Here is a 14517-nt window from a genome sequence, read left to right as displayed (position 1 = left end):
GGACGTGACACAATGTGATCAATGTCACATTTAATAAATTTATTAAGAAATTATTCTAAAACTTTGGAGAATGAGAAGGTGATATTTCAAGTCTCCTTTTAGGATGATTTTTACAAAGGGAACAGATAAGCAATATATATGAACAGCGTGTTTTTTGCACTTATTGTTATTCAGTAAATATTATTCATCTCTAACTATGTGTCAGGCTTACTCTTCGCACTAAAGATAGAGCATTAAATGAGAAATGGAAGGTCTTTGCCCTCAAGGTACTCACATTACAGTAGGTGGAAATAGAAAATCAACAAATACAAAAATTAAATGAATAGCGAAGAGTGGAAGCCTGCATATCGAGAACTAAAACAGGGCTATGTAAGAGAATAATTAAGTAGATATTTTTGATTGGATAGTAAGAGAAGGCCTCTGCTGTAGGCAATATTAAAAGCTGATATTTAAATGATAAGAAAAAATGAAATGAGCAAAAATGTGGAAAGAATATGACAGTGTTCTAAAAGTTTCTAGAAATAGACTTTGGGTTTCTTTTTTAATTAATTTCCCCACCACCACCATGATCTTTTTATAGGTAAACTAAGGCTTTGTTGAAAGCAGTCTATGGCAAAGTTGTATAATTTTATTTGGAAAATGAAAACTGGATACACATGTGAGTAAAAATAAGTTTTTAAATGGAATGAGCTTGACATGATGAAAAGCAAAAAGAAGCCCATTGTGGCTAAACAATAGTGATTACCAGATGATGTTGGAGAGCTAGGCAGGAATCAAACTACAGGGATTTTTGTAAACCAAAATAAGCGTTTATTCGTGTAGCAATAGGAAAGGTTAGCACATTTAGTCTGTAGACCTAGTCTGAAGTGACTTAATTGGGGTACTAGCCTACTAATCACCCATAAAAATAATAATGGTGAAGACTCCAGTAAAGAGAGCTCCATTAGTTCTGACTTTGATGCAACCTCCTGGTTCCAAACAATGAGCAATAAGACATAAAGATAAAAATGGAGTTACAAAAAAAGTTACAGTTGTTCAAAATCAAGATAAACATCTCTGGGATGAGAAAGGGGAAAAATACAAAGTGGTGAGTTGAGCTTGAGCTGCAGATCTCTAGGTCTGAAAAAGAAAGTGACAGCCTACAGGGAAAAAGAGACAGGAACCAGGCTTATTACTTGAAGCCAGAGATTTTGGTGGAGCCAGCTCCCTGTTTGGATAAGGGACTGAAATATATCCCCACCATTTGTCTAGAGCAATGGTTCTCAACTGGAGGTGCTCTTGTCCCCCAGGGGACATTTGTCAATGTCAGGAACCATTTTTGTTGTCATACTGGGGAGGTAAAGGTGCCACTCACACCCAGTGTATAAAGGCTAGAGATTCTGTAAAACATCCTACAACGTACACACAAAAAAAAGCCCCCCAAAACAAGGAATTATCTGGTGAAAAATGTCAATAGTGCTGATATATCAACAGTGCACTATTGAGTGCAAAGCCTTGACAGTGAGAAGCTTTGGTCTAGAGGTCCATTTTTAGTTACTTAAAGCCTAGATACATCAGAAAACACAGGCAAAGTCTCTCAACCAAAAACTAAGCCAAGCTGTCCATTGGCTCAGTGATTGGATCTGTCAATTTCCCAATATTGCTTAGAAGTAGGAGCAACAAAATGAATAATGAGACTTACCTATGGACTGCAGCTTGAAAGACAATCACTAACCCCACAGGAAGGGAAGAATGGGAACAGAGGAGAAGTGCAAAGAAACACCAATTCAAAATTAACCTTTCAATCAAAATTCCAAAACTTGTGAAGCAATGCTAAGATAGACAACAAAACCAACTATTAGAGCATGAATACTCTTGAGATGTAATTAATTTTAAGCAAAAATATGAGAAAGGTTTTAAAATTGTACTTAGAATTATCAATAGGGAATATATAAAGTATAAATGCCATCAAAAAGAAATGAAGAAAGCAAAAATAAAAGAAGTTGAAATAAAACAAAAATTAATGAAATGGATTTTACACTAGACTGGACACAGTCAAAGAGAAGCTGAGTATAAAATTGTGGAATTTATTTAGAGCACAACAAAAGGAGATATAAAGAATAAAAAATAGGAAAAGTCAGCTGGGAAATGTAAAGGATAATTTTCAGGTTCTAATACACATTGTATAAGAATTTCAGAAAAAGAAGAAAGAAGAGATGGCTGAAAATCAATATCTATAAAAGAGAACTGAGAATTTTCAAAGTTGGAGAAAGACACAAATCCTCTAATCAAAATATATTCCAAATTCCAAGCAGTATAAATAAATATAAACCTACTCTTTGACATATCACAGTAAAACTGGAAAACATCTAGATAGAATATAAAATCTTAAAAACTAACAGAGAGAGAAGACAGTGTACCATTCAAACTAGGGAAATTAATCTATAAGTGAATAACACCTTTCAAATATTTCAGGAAAATTTCTGTCAATTTAGAATTTTATACCTAGCTATACTATCTTTCAAGAGTAAAAGTAAAATACTTTTTATGTACGCACAGATTATGAAAGTTTCTCTCTCATTGACCCTCTCTAAAATAAATACTAAATGACATTTTTTAGTAAGAAGAAACATAAATGGAGGAAGATCCTTGGGTTCCAGAATGAATGTAAAGTGAATGTAGAAATTATATATATTTTTTTAAATAAAAGACCTCACTCATACATATTCATTCACTGCATAATAAATAGAATACCAATAAATGTGGGGCAAGACCCTAGTTTCTTCCATAAATAAATCTCCTATACACTTAATCAAAGATGAGTAATAATTAGAAAGGTACTATGACAGGATCCACTCAAAAATACTATAAGGCAAAAAAATAAAAGCAGAAAACAAGAGGGAAAATAGATGAAAAACACTCAGCAAAATGTTATTATCATGCATTTTGTCATGACTTTTAAATTTTTGAATTACTTCTACAAATCTAGAACACAAAGGGAATCCAGAAGACTTTGGAGAAACAGTGGCAAGACAACAAAAAGTGAAAATTTGAACTTGAAAAGATCAGAAAAGAAGTGGAAGAAGAAAATAAAATGACCACAAAACAACAAAAAGCCTTCTGAGAGTAGTTCAAGAATAGACACCATTCTTTAAAACGCAGCAAGGAACAGAGAGGACATAATTAAGCCCGCTAAAGAAAATGAAATTAAAATAAAATGTTGGAGAGACAACTATATAAAGATAGGCAAAAGAGAGACAGCATGTTTAACTGGTATCCCCAATAAAGAAAAGCAAAAAAATAGAAGAAAAATTTACACAGGAAAAATTTTCACAAATAGACTTTTAGCCTATAAATTAAAAGGGTATATCATGCCAAAGAAAATATTAATCTCTAACAACAGAAAGAGAATATAGTAAAATTGTTGGATTTCAAAGATGAATAAAGAATCCTTTGGACAGTCAATCAAAAATGTCAAGTCATCAGAAAAGGTAAAAATTTAAGCAAGCCTCAGACTTTCTCCCACAGCAATTCAGCATATGAGGAGACTATCAATCAATGCCTACAAAGCATGAAGAAAGAAAGTTTGACATAAGACAGTACCAGGCAAAGTGCGGTCCAAAGATAATGGCAAGAGAAAAATATTTTTAAATGAAAATTTAAAATATAGTTCCCAAGACTTTCCTAAAGAAATTACCAGAAAATGAACAGAAAACCTGTGGCACAAGAATAAATGCTGAGTATTGAATCCATTTTATCATAACATTAAGACTAAAATAATGTGGAGATTAGAATTACAAAAGAGAATATAAATGTTATAACCCTAAGTAAGCAAATAAAGCTGATAGCGAAAGGGAAGATGAGAGGCAGTGAATGGGGATGGATTTCTTCATCTCTTATCACCAAGGATCAAAAGATATTATTCAGGTGTAATAAATCAAGTATTAGTGGTATAAATATATTTAAAGACACAAAGGTAAAGTTAATAAAAAATAATATATTAAATTAAAAGATTCAGTGGCAAAATAGACAAAAATGGAGAAATTAAAGTTATACTAATTCCATCATTGCTTATGGAAAGGAATCAGTAAGTATAGCTGTTGGTTTGCAAACTGGCCCCCATGCACAGAAGGCAAGGAAAGAAGGAAGAAAGAGGCAGCTACTCCAGATTGATAGGTGGCAGTTTTAATAAGCAAGGGAACTTACTTATAAGGCTTGTCTTGGGTAGCAGCAAGATGGATAGATCTCCTCACCTGCCAGTCAGAATCTTGAATGTTTATACAGAGGCCTTAACTGGGTTCAATCACATATACCGTCTAGATGGTCTCAGCTACACACTGCTCTCTCAAGGCTGCATCCTTGAAAACAGCTCCCATTGTGAGCATGGTGGGCAAAATCTACATTCCAAGGACAGAAGAAGAGGTGGGAGGCTCTGATTGCCCAGGCCCAGCTTGCAGGTCAAACGGCAGTCACGTCCTCTTGACCTCCTCCAACAATTGTTCATAAAAACAAAAGAGGATATACTAAAACAAAAATATAACTTCTGAAAATATATATACACAGAAACACGCAAAACATATCATGAAAGAAGGAACATAGAAGCAATGAATTATAACAGAATTAGGAACAGATCTCTCTCACATCAATAAACATACTATGTGGGGGGCTGGCCTCATGGTTGAGTGGTTAAAGTTCTGCATACTTGGCTTCGGAGGCCCGGGTTCACAGGTTTGGATCCTGAGCACAGACCTACTCCACTCATCAGCCACGCTGTGGAGGCATTGCACATACAAAATAGAGGAGGACTGGCACAGATGTTAGCTCAGGGCTAATATTCCTCAAGCAAAAAAAAGAAAGAGGAAGATTGGCAATGGATGTTAGCTTATGGTGAATCTTCCTCACTAAATAAATAAATAAATAAACAAACAATGCGTTTTGTGCATATAGTATGCTATAAGAGTATGTTAAAAGTGGAGAGCAAAGCAAAATTCAATTCACTGCAACATTCAAAAGACATACCGTCCTAATGTAGGCCTTCCCAAAAGAGCAGCTTGCTGTAGGTAGTTAATTTGGGGAAGTAATCCCAAGGATCAGGAGTGGCAGGCTGGGACAGGTGAAACAGGGAAAGAATGTGTCATGGAGCTGATTAGCACCAGGGAACTGGATGTGATCCCACTAGGATACCTCAGGATTATCCACCTAAGACATGGAAAATAAGAAAATTTATCCATTGTCTCCTGCCCTCCATTAGTCACGAATTTTCGCCCATGATAATGGCTGAGCAGGTATATACAGATACACAGCTTCGTGCTACAGACAAGGTGAGGAGCTGTCAGGCTGCACGTACACAGAGCAAGATGCTGCAACAAGGGCTGGAGTAAAAGGTAAGCCAGGAGAATGTGAGGCTGGGCACAGCTGTGTCTGACACATACGCCTAAAACAAGTGGCTCTGAGAGATTGAAAATAAAACAACTCGGCAAAGGCTTATTAGGGAAATGCACATGGAGGAAAAAGTCAGAGAGGGTTGAATTTAGGGCAAATATTATTTAAAGAGCCCAATTCACAGGAAGATTTAAAAATTACAAATATCTTTGTACCAAACAACACATCCATTTTCAAAAAGCAAAGGCTATAGAAAACTCAAGGAGAAAGAGTCAGAAAACAAAATCAAAATAAAATTTTCAGGAACAACTCTGGAGTCCAAAAGAAATCAAAGTGAAATAAGAAGACTATTTAGAACATTTACCAATCAAATAGAAAAAAAAGAGGAAGTGTAAAATAATTACTCTTCAAAAAAGTAACTGGCCCAGACGCCTTCATCAAGAAATTCTACCAAACTTGTTTTTATTGAGATATCATTGACATATAATATTATGTTAGTTTCAGGTGTACAACATAACAATTTGATACTTGGATACATTGCGAAATGATCACCACAATAAGTCTAGCTAACATGCATCACCACTCATAGTTACAATTTTTTTTCTTGTCATGAGAACTTATAAGATTTACTCTCTTAGCAACTTCCAAATATACAACACAGTATTATTAACTATAGCCAGCAGGCTGTCCATTACATCACCATGACTTATTTGTTTAGAAACAGATAGCTCCAGCACTATTTCAACTCTTCCAGAAAATGGATTTCAAAAGGAAAGCACTCAAATAACTTTTATGAAGCAAGTATGATAGTGGTACCAAACCCTGAAAAAAAATAGCACCACAAAAAAGGAAACTACAAACCAATTTTATTTGCAAATATTGATGCAAATATCACAAAAATATTAGCAAACAAAATACAGCAGAATTTTTAAAAAACAATAAATCATGATATATTTTATTCAAAGATGCAAGTAAAGTTTAATATTAGAAAATAGATTCGCATAATTTACCATATTGACAGCTCATGAACAGAAAAACCATACAAAAGCTACATACCTGCTGAAAAGGCATTACAAAATTTGACAACTATTCTCCATGAGAATTTTTTAAAAACAAAAATACATGGATACTTCTGTGTATGTGTGTCTGGGTGTCTGTGTACATATGTCTATTCAATAGGGAAACACACTAGAAAATTTGTATTAAAGTCCAAGAGCAAAACAAGATGTCTTTTTTCCCATTAATATTTAATTTCAAAATAATATACAGAAGTCAAAAGTTTTCATATATAAAAACAACAAGGTAGCAGACATAATGGAAGGAAAAGTCAATAGCATCAAATAAGATTAAATACCTATAAAATGAATTTAACAAGAAATGAATATGATCCCTGGGAGAAATCTTTAAAATGGCACTAAGGGATTCCAAAAAGAGAAATATATAGAATCATGTTTTTGAGTACATATCAAGAAGATGCCAATTTTCCCTATATTGATCTATAGTTAATGGAATTCCCCCCTAATAATACTGACAGCTTGTTTTTCACAAGATAAACCAATTCTGATATTCATACAAAAACATTAACAAGCAAGGAAATCCAGGAAAAGTCTGAAAGAGTAACAAAGGGGAAATTGCACTGCCTTGTGGTAAAACTTATTATAAAATTACAGTACCCAGCAATACTGATGCATAAGGAGACAGATCATTCTAATAGAACTGAAAGTCCAGAATTGGACCTAAATATAATCTAATATATGATAAATGTGTGGTATTATATTAAATGGTATAAGATTGATTATTCAATAAATTGTTTAGAGATACCTGGTTTGCCTACCTGGATCTCTACCTTACACTTACATAAAAAATAACTGTCAGATAGAGCAAAGATTCAAATATCAATATTGTGAGGAAGTACTACACGAAATTACAGTGGGACTCTTTTTCTGTATAATTTTGGAATAAGGCCTTTCTAGATAAGACACAAAATTCAGAAGCCCTAGATGTAGAGATTAATATATATGACTAATCGAAAGGTTTTTTTAATTGTCTGGTAAAAAATCTCATGAATTACATTAAAATGGTAACTACAGATTGAGAGAAATATCTAACGCTCATTTCACAAAGGCCTAATTTCTACTTTCCTTAACATAACTTGAGCACCTACAATGCCATAAGAAAATAATTAATAATGTGCTGGGGAAATATACAAAGAATTCAAACAGACAAAACATAAAAATAGCTCTTAAATATATGAGAACTTTCTCAACTCTACTGAAGGGGATCAGAATACGCCATACCAAAATACGCCACTTTGGCTTATAGATTATTTTGAGCTGAAGACATCTGACAACAAGCAGACACAGGAAGAGCTTTCCGCCCTCTCCCTATCTGTCTAAAAACAGGGCATAAATTTCTTGTGAGAAAGGTGCCCTTTCTGTGCCAGGAAGAGGAGAGTTCTTTTGTCACCCGAGATGAGGAGTTGATGCTAAGATGAGTCTACACAAACAGACCTTACCAAAACAACTCTGATCTTCCGTATATTTTCCCTCATATATTTCCTAATTTCCCTCATGTATTTCCTAGTCACTTCCCTAGAATTTATTGGCCCTAGAAGCCAATACTCCCTTTTTTTTTCCCTAGTCACTTCTCCACAATTTATTATCCTTTGTTAAAATGGTATATAAGCTCTCAAATCTAACTTCTTTAGCTTTTCACCTCTTTTCTAGGAAGCCCTTTTGCATGTAAAAATATTAACATCAATAAAAATTGTCTGCCTGTTCTGATAATTTCTCTTTTGTCAGTTTAATTTGCAGGACTCAGCTGTTGAACCTAAGAGAGTAAAAGAAAAAGTTTCCCTCGTCTACACAACTCACAAGAAAAAAAATTAATTACAAAAGTACCATTTTTACTTATCATATTGACCAAGATAAAACAAACTTTGATAACACAGTGAATTAATGAAAAAGTGGGAAGCAGGTAGGCCCATGTTTTGTTGGTAGGTATGAAGAACTTCAATGAAAACAATTTGGCCATCTCTCTTGCCACACCCATTTTCCCTGCAATGCTGCTATTAGAAATTGCCCCTATAAATAAACTTGTACATATGGAAATTAAATTATTTACAAACACATTCATTGAAGTATTGTTTATATTAGGAAACTATTCACTAAAGGAGCAAGCTAAAGGAATAATGAGAAATCTTCTCATACAGTAGAATAGAATGTAGTCATTTTAAAAAGTTCGTAAACTCAAAATTGACTGATAAGCAGAGATTCTTAGGATACATTTTAGTTGGAAAAATTCAAGGTTGTGGGTAAGGAAAAAAAGGGATGTATATACGTATATGCATATGTGCCTAGGCAGAGAATATTCCTGAGTGTGAACTGCAAAAGTGACTGCTGCCGTTGAGGAAACTGTGCACTTTGGGGCTATAGGTGGAATATTTTGAAATTTCAATTACATTCATGCATTTCCTATTGAGAATATATCATACATGACAATGTGTATTGTAAATCCTCATGTGGTGTTTTTGAAGTGTTCTGAGCCACAGAGCCATTTTTTTTTAGTGAACATATACTGCAAACTGTGACCCCTTCTCCAGGTCTTCTCTAGTAAGAAATGATGTCTCCTTTCTTTTTGCATTCATCATATGGCGTGCGCTGTGGCACCTTAGAAAGCCGGATGTTCATCATACGCACATATATTCGTGTCTGCTCCACTCCCTTTAAATCATAAGTTTCTTGAGGCCATTTCTAGTGCTTTATACATCTCCGCACTGTCATATACTGCCAACATAAAGGAATTTGTTGAAGTGACACATCCTTTGCCCTTACATTTTGTTTTAGAAGGAACACTCCAGGGAGGGGGCATAGGGGGACGCAGACAGGGACATATGGTGCAGCGCAATTGGGCATGGGCTGCCCAATCATCCAGAAGAGATCTGACTGCCCTGTCCCCTTGGTTACCCTGACTGGTCACTTGACGATTCAGCTGCCCTTATTATTGTAATCCCTCAGATGGCCATCTGCTCTGCTCATGTGGGAGAGCTGGCCCCAGAGAGAAGTACTCAGCTGCCCTGCATCCTCAAATCAGGTCAATTACACCACAGCTCCTTAATTGCTCATGACGGCTTGGCTATTGTGTACGAAGCATCAGTAATTTCCAGTTCATTGTGGCTAAAGATTCTGGGCTAATGAAGGTTCCAACCTGTCCCTCAGGGTCCCTGGCACCACTCAGCCTGTACAAGTTGCACAGCATGCTGAGTTCCATTTCACACTATCAGCTGCTGAATTTCAAGCTAAATTGTAAGTTAAAATAAAACCACACCACAAAGGACAAGACAATAAGAAGCGTCCTGTAAGGACAGTGATTCATTTTCATTGAAAAGGAGCAGGGAGAGCATAACCCTGTCCACAGCCCTAATTGGTCCTTTGTTAGGTGGTGGTGGCTTAATCTGAGGAATGACCAGTCCCACAGGCAAGTGACACGATTGACATGAATGATGTACTGGGCCAAATTTGGGGAGCTTTTGAAAAATTTCAAAGAAGTGAAATTATCTTTCCAAAACTTCTCATTTGAGAAACTCTGATGTTCATTTTTCATCTTGCCCTGGTATAAATGAATAACCTTCCTGAAAACTCACTACACTAGAAACAGTTGGGTTCTTTTTGTCTGATGGTGAGCAAGGAAAAAGTCCCAGGTGGCACATTTAAAAATCTTGGATTTGTAACAAAAACCAACCTTTTCTAGCTCTGAATGATACTAAGAAATTTAACTCTTAAAGCTCCCCAACTTCTCTCTCTTGCCCTTCTCTCTCTCTATATATATGATTATATATAATATTCAGAATTAGTTGCACATTGAAATACACTCTCAAGCTTGAGGATTTCACTAATACCATATTTGCCAGTTTCTAACATAGAGTGGATGTCCTGTCAACTTAACTTTCTCAGTTTTCAGATGACTGTACTTGGAGTTCATGTTCACACAGATGCTGCTTCCAACACGGTATCACATGAAGCCAAAAAGCCAGCCTTTTGCTGTTAACTCATAATATTGTAGCTATTTTAAATACAACATTCTTTCTTGGAATTATGTCAAGGAATTATCCAACTAAAAGAGAACTTTAAGAACACATTGCCAAAAAACCTCCCCTTTAAGACTAAAGAATCTAAATAGGTTAGTTGTACTTCCAAGTCACATGGCTAAACGGTAGCAATCACAGATCTAACAGCCAGGTCTCTGACATCCTGGGGAAGCACTGAGGGCCTCATGGAGCTTCCACTTGCCTAAGAGACCCTCCCAATCTCTCTCCACACACACACACACACACACACGCACAGAATTTTCTGGTATTTCCATTATCAAATGAAATTGTGCCAGTTGAATTAAAATACTCAAAATTAGTTCCTTCTTTCCCCTTCTCCTGAATGCCACTTGGAGACTATAATAGGATGTGATAACTTTGGAAAATATTTCATTTGAAGGAATTGTGAAAATATACTTCCCAGTTCTTAACATGTGAAATACCTGTTAAAACATGCTTTGCAGAAAATTCAGATGATGAGTATAGAATCATTGGCTTAGAAAAGTTGAATGTCCCTTACAAGTGAGATTACGTTTAAATTGTCCTCTGCAGAAAGGAAGTTAGAATATCCTGATGTGTATTGATAAATAAATGAAAAGCAGTAGAATATATTGGAGTATATGAGGAACCCATTTGGTTTAAAACTAATTTGACCTGACCTTGTTTTTCCAAAAGGGTCTGACATGGCCTGTTAAGCATGCATTGTACATCTGCTTTAAACATTTACAATGTCCCAAAGACAAGAATGATGCCGTTCAAGATAGGGATGTATCTTCCCCTATATTGGCATTTCCTTAAGGATAAGCATCTCTTCCTAAAAAGTAAAGATTAATTACCAACATGCTGTACTCATCTGGTGACCACTGATCTGCTGAGCCAGCACAGCAATCTCACGACTATCATAAAAGGGACATTACTGTCATATGTGATGCATGCTCTTTGTCACAAGATGGTATATAACCACTCTACACCCCACTCTTTGGTGCCCTTCCTTCCTTGGGGAAGGAAGGCCCTGGGCTATAGTGCTCAGACCTGGCTCATAATAAATTCACCCCAATCTTGATTTATAGATTGATTATGGATTATTTGCGCTGACAGTATTCAAAGAGAAGAGCCCACAACCTTTCCTCGTGAGCCATCTCTATAACACTGGTGGAGAGAACTCCGAGCTACAAGTAAGAAGACTGAGTTTTAGTCAAAGCAATGGTTGCTCCTCACTCCAGCAGTGACCCTGAACCAAGAACTTCTCCAGCACTCCTTGTCAGTGAGGGCAGGTCCTTCCAACTCTGCCTCGCTGATTTCTGTGGTTACATGGCCAATACTCCTTGATTTTATTTTTTTAGGATGCTTTTGGCACTTTTACACAGAGATTAGAGGCATTTCCAAAATAATAACTAAAGCCTATAGATTGGGACACTAAAGGAATGAATGGGTCAAGTATTGTTTGTTTTGTTTTTTTTTAAACATTCCAGCAGTTATCTTCAAGATAAGCATTCTCCCTTTTTAAGCGATTATCTAAAGAAGCTAGATGGCCTTGAGTCAGTTTATATGGCTCACGTAAAACTTCACTCCATTACCTTAGAATCTCCATTCATTTCATTAACAGTACTGATTTTGCCTACATCACTCAATTTATTTGCCAGATTGGCAACAGATAACGATTATTCCTCCCAATCAGAGTACTATTAACAGATGAAGGTGTGTCATTGCTGGAAATGCATCAAATAGTGGCCTCAGGCTTCAAATACAGATTATAAAAGGACAAGAAAAAAGTGCTTTAAGTAATAGTAGCAAGAGCTAAAGAGGAATATAGCCTCCCAAGAAATAGATGTGAAAAGGAACCTCACTTATTTTAATCTTTGAATATTAATATGTTTTAAGAATCAATAGCATAGAATAGAATAGAGAGGTCAGGAATAAACCATCACATATGACAGGTTCAGAACATGTCACCCCAAATACGCTGCTTTGGCCTCTTGATTATTCTGAGCTGAAGGCGCTTGAGAAACGGCAGATGCAAGAAGGGCTCTCTAACTCCCCATTTCTACCTAAAAACAGGTAATAAAATGTCCCGTGAGAGAGGTGCTCTCTCTGTACCAGAACGAGAAGAATGTCCTTACCACCAGAGACTGAAAGTCGATGCTGAAATGGACCTGTACAAACAAACACTGAAATAACCTTTATCTTCCATGAGTTTCCCCATATATTTCCTGATCACTGCCCCTAGCCAAACCCCTTTGTCTTGTCATATCTACACAATTTACTGTTCTTTATTTTTAAAAGCATATAAGCTTTTAGGTCTAACAGCTTCTTTGGGTCTTCATTTTCGTTTTGAAGACTCCCGTCTATACATAAAAATATTAAATAAATTGGTGGACTTTTCTCCTGTTAATCTGTCTTATGTCAGTTTAATTTAGGCACACTCACAGAACCTAATAGGGTAGCAAGAAATGTTTTCGTCCTCTACACATATTTGGTCAAATGATTTTCAACAAGGATATCGACATCAGTATGAAAACGACAGTCTTTTCAACAAATAGTTCTGGGAAAACTGGATATCCACATGCAAAATAACAAAATTGGACCCTTTCTTATACCATACACAAAATTTAACTCAAAATAGATCAAAGACTTAAATGTAAGAGCAAAAACCATAAAACACAAGAAAACATAGAGAAAAAGCTTCATGACATTGGATTTGGCAATGATTTCTTGGATATGACATCAAAAGCACAGGCAACCCAAGAAAAAATAGATAAATTGGACTTCGCCAAAATTAAAAACATCTGTGCATCAAGATGTGAAAGGCAATCCACAGAATTGTAGAAAATATTTGCCAATCATATATTTGATAAGGGAGTGCTATCCAGATTACATAAAGAACTCTACAACTCAACAAGAACAGATTGGATTTTAAAAATGGGCAAAGAGGGGCCAGCCCCATGGCCAAGTGGTTAAGTTTGCCGGCTCCACTTTGACGGCCCGGGGTTTCACTGGTTCGAATCCTGGGCACAGACATGGCACCACTCATCTGGCCACGCTTAGGCAGCGCATCCCTTATAGCACAACCAGAGGCACCCACAACTAGAAAATACAACTATGTACTGGGGGGATTTGGGGAGAAAAAGCAGGAAAAAAAAGAAGATTGGCAACAGTTGTTAGCTCAGGTGCCAATCTTTTAAAAAAAATGAGCAAAAGACTTGAATAGACGTTTCTTCAAACAAGATATACAAATAGCCAATAAACACTTGAAATGATGCTCAGCATCACTAATCATTAGAAAAATGTGAATCAAAACAACAATCAGCTACCACTTCGCACCCATTAAAATGGTTATTATCAAAAAAACTATAAAATAACAAGTGTTACTAAGGATATAGAGAAATTGGAACACTTGCACATTGCTGGTGGGACTGTGAAATGGAAACATGATGGAAAACAACATGGCAGTTCCTCAAAAAGTTAAACATAGAACCACCATGTAATCCAACAATTTCACTTCTGTGTATATACCCCAAAGAAGTGAAAGCAGACTTGAACAGGTACGTATACAACAATACTCACAGCAGTATTACTCACAATAACCAAAAAGTGAAAATAACACAAACGTCCATCAATAGACAGATAAACAAAATGTGGTATATACATACAGTGGAATAGCATTCAGCCTTGAAAAGGAATGAACTTCTGACACATCTAGAATATGGATAGACCTTGAAGACATTATGCTAAGGGAAACAAAGCAGCCATTAAAGGACAAATATTGCATGATTCCACTTATATGAGGTACATAGAATAGTCAAATTCATAGACAGAAAGTAGAACGGTAGTTACCAGGGGTTGGGAGCAGGGGAGAATAAGGACTTATTGTTTAACGGGTATAGTTTTAGTTTGGGAATGATGAAAAAGTTCTGGAGATGGATAGTGGTGATGATTACACAACAATGTGAATGTCCTTAACACTACTGACTTGTACACTTGATGGTAAATCACATCTATTTTACCGCACACAAAAATCAATGGCGTGACTTTGAGGTTCATGTCAGCCATGGTGGTGGCTCAGATCACCC

Source organism: Equus caballus, chromosome 23, assembly GCF_041296265.1.
Source record: "Equus caballus isolate H_3958 breed thoroughbred chromosome 23, TB-T2T, whole genome shotgun sequence".
NCBI lineage: Eukaryota > Metazoa > Chordata > Mammalia > Perissodactyla > Equidae > Equus > Equus caballus.
This window is presented reverse-complemented; position numbering follows the sequence as displayed.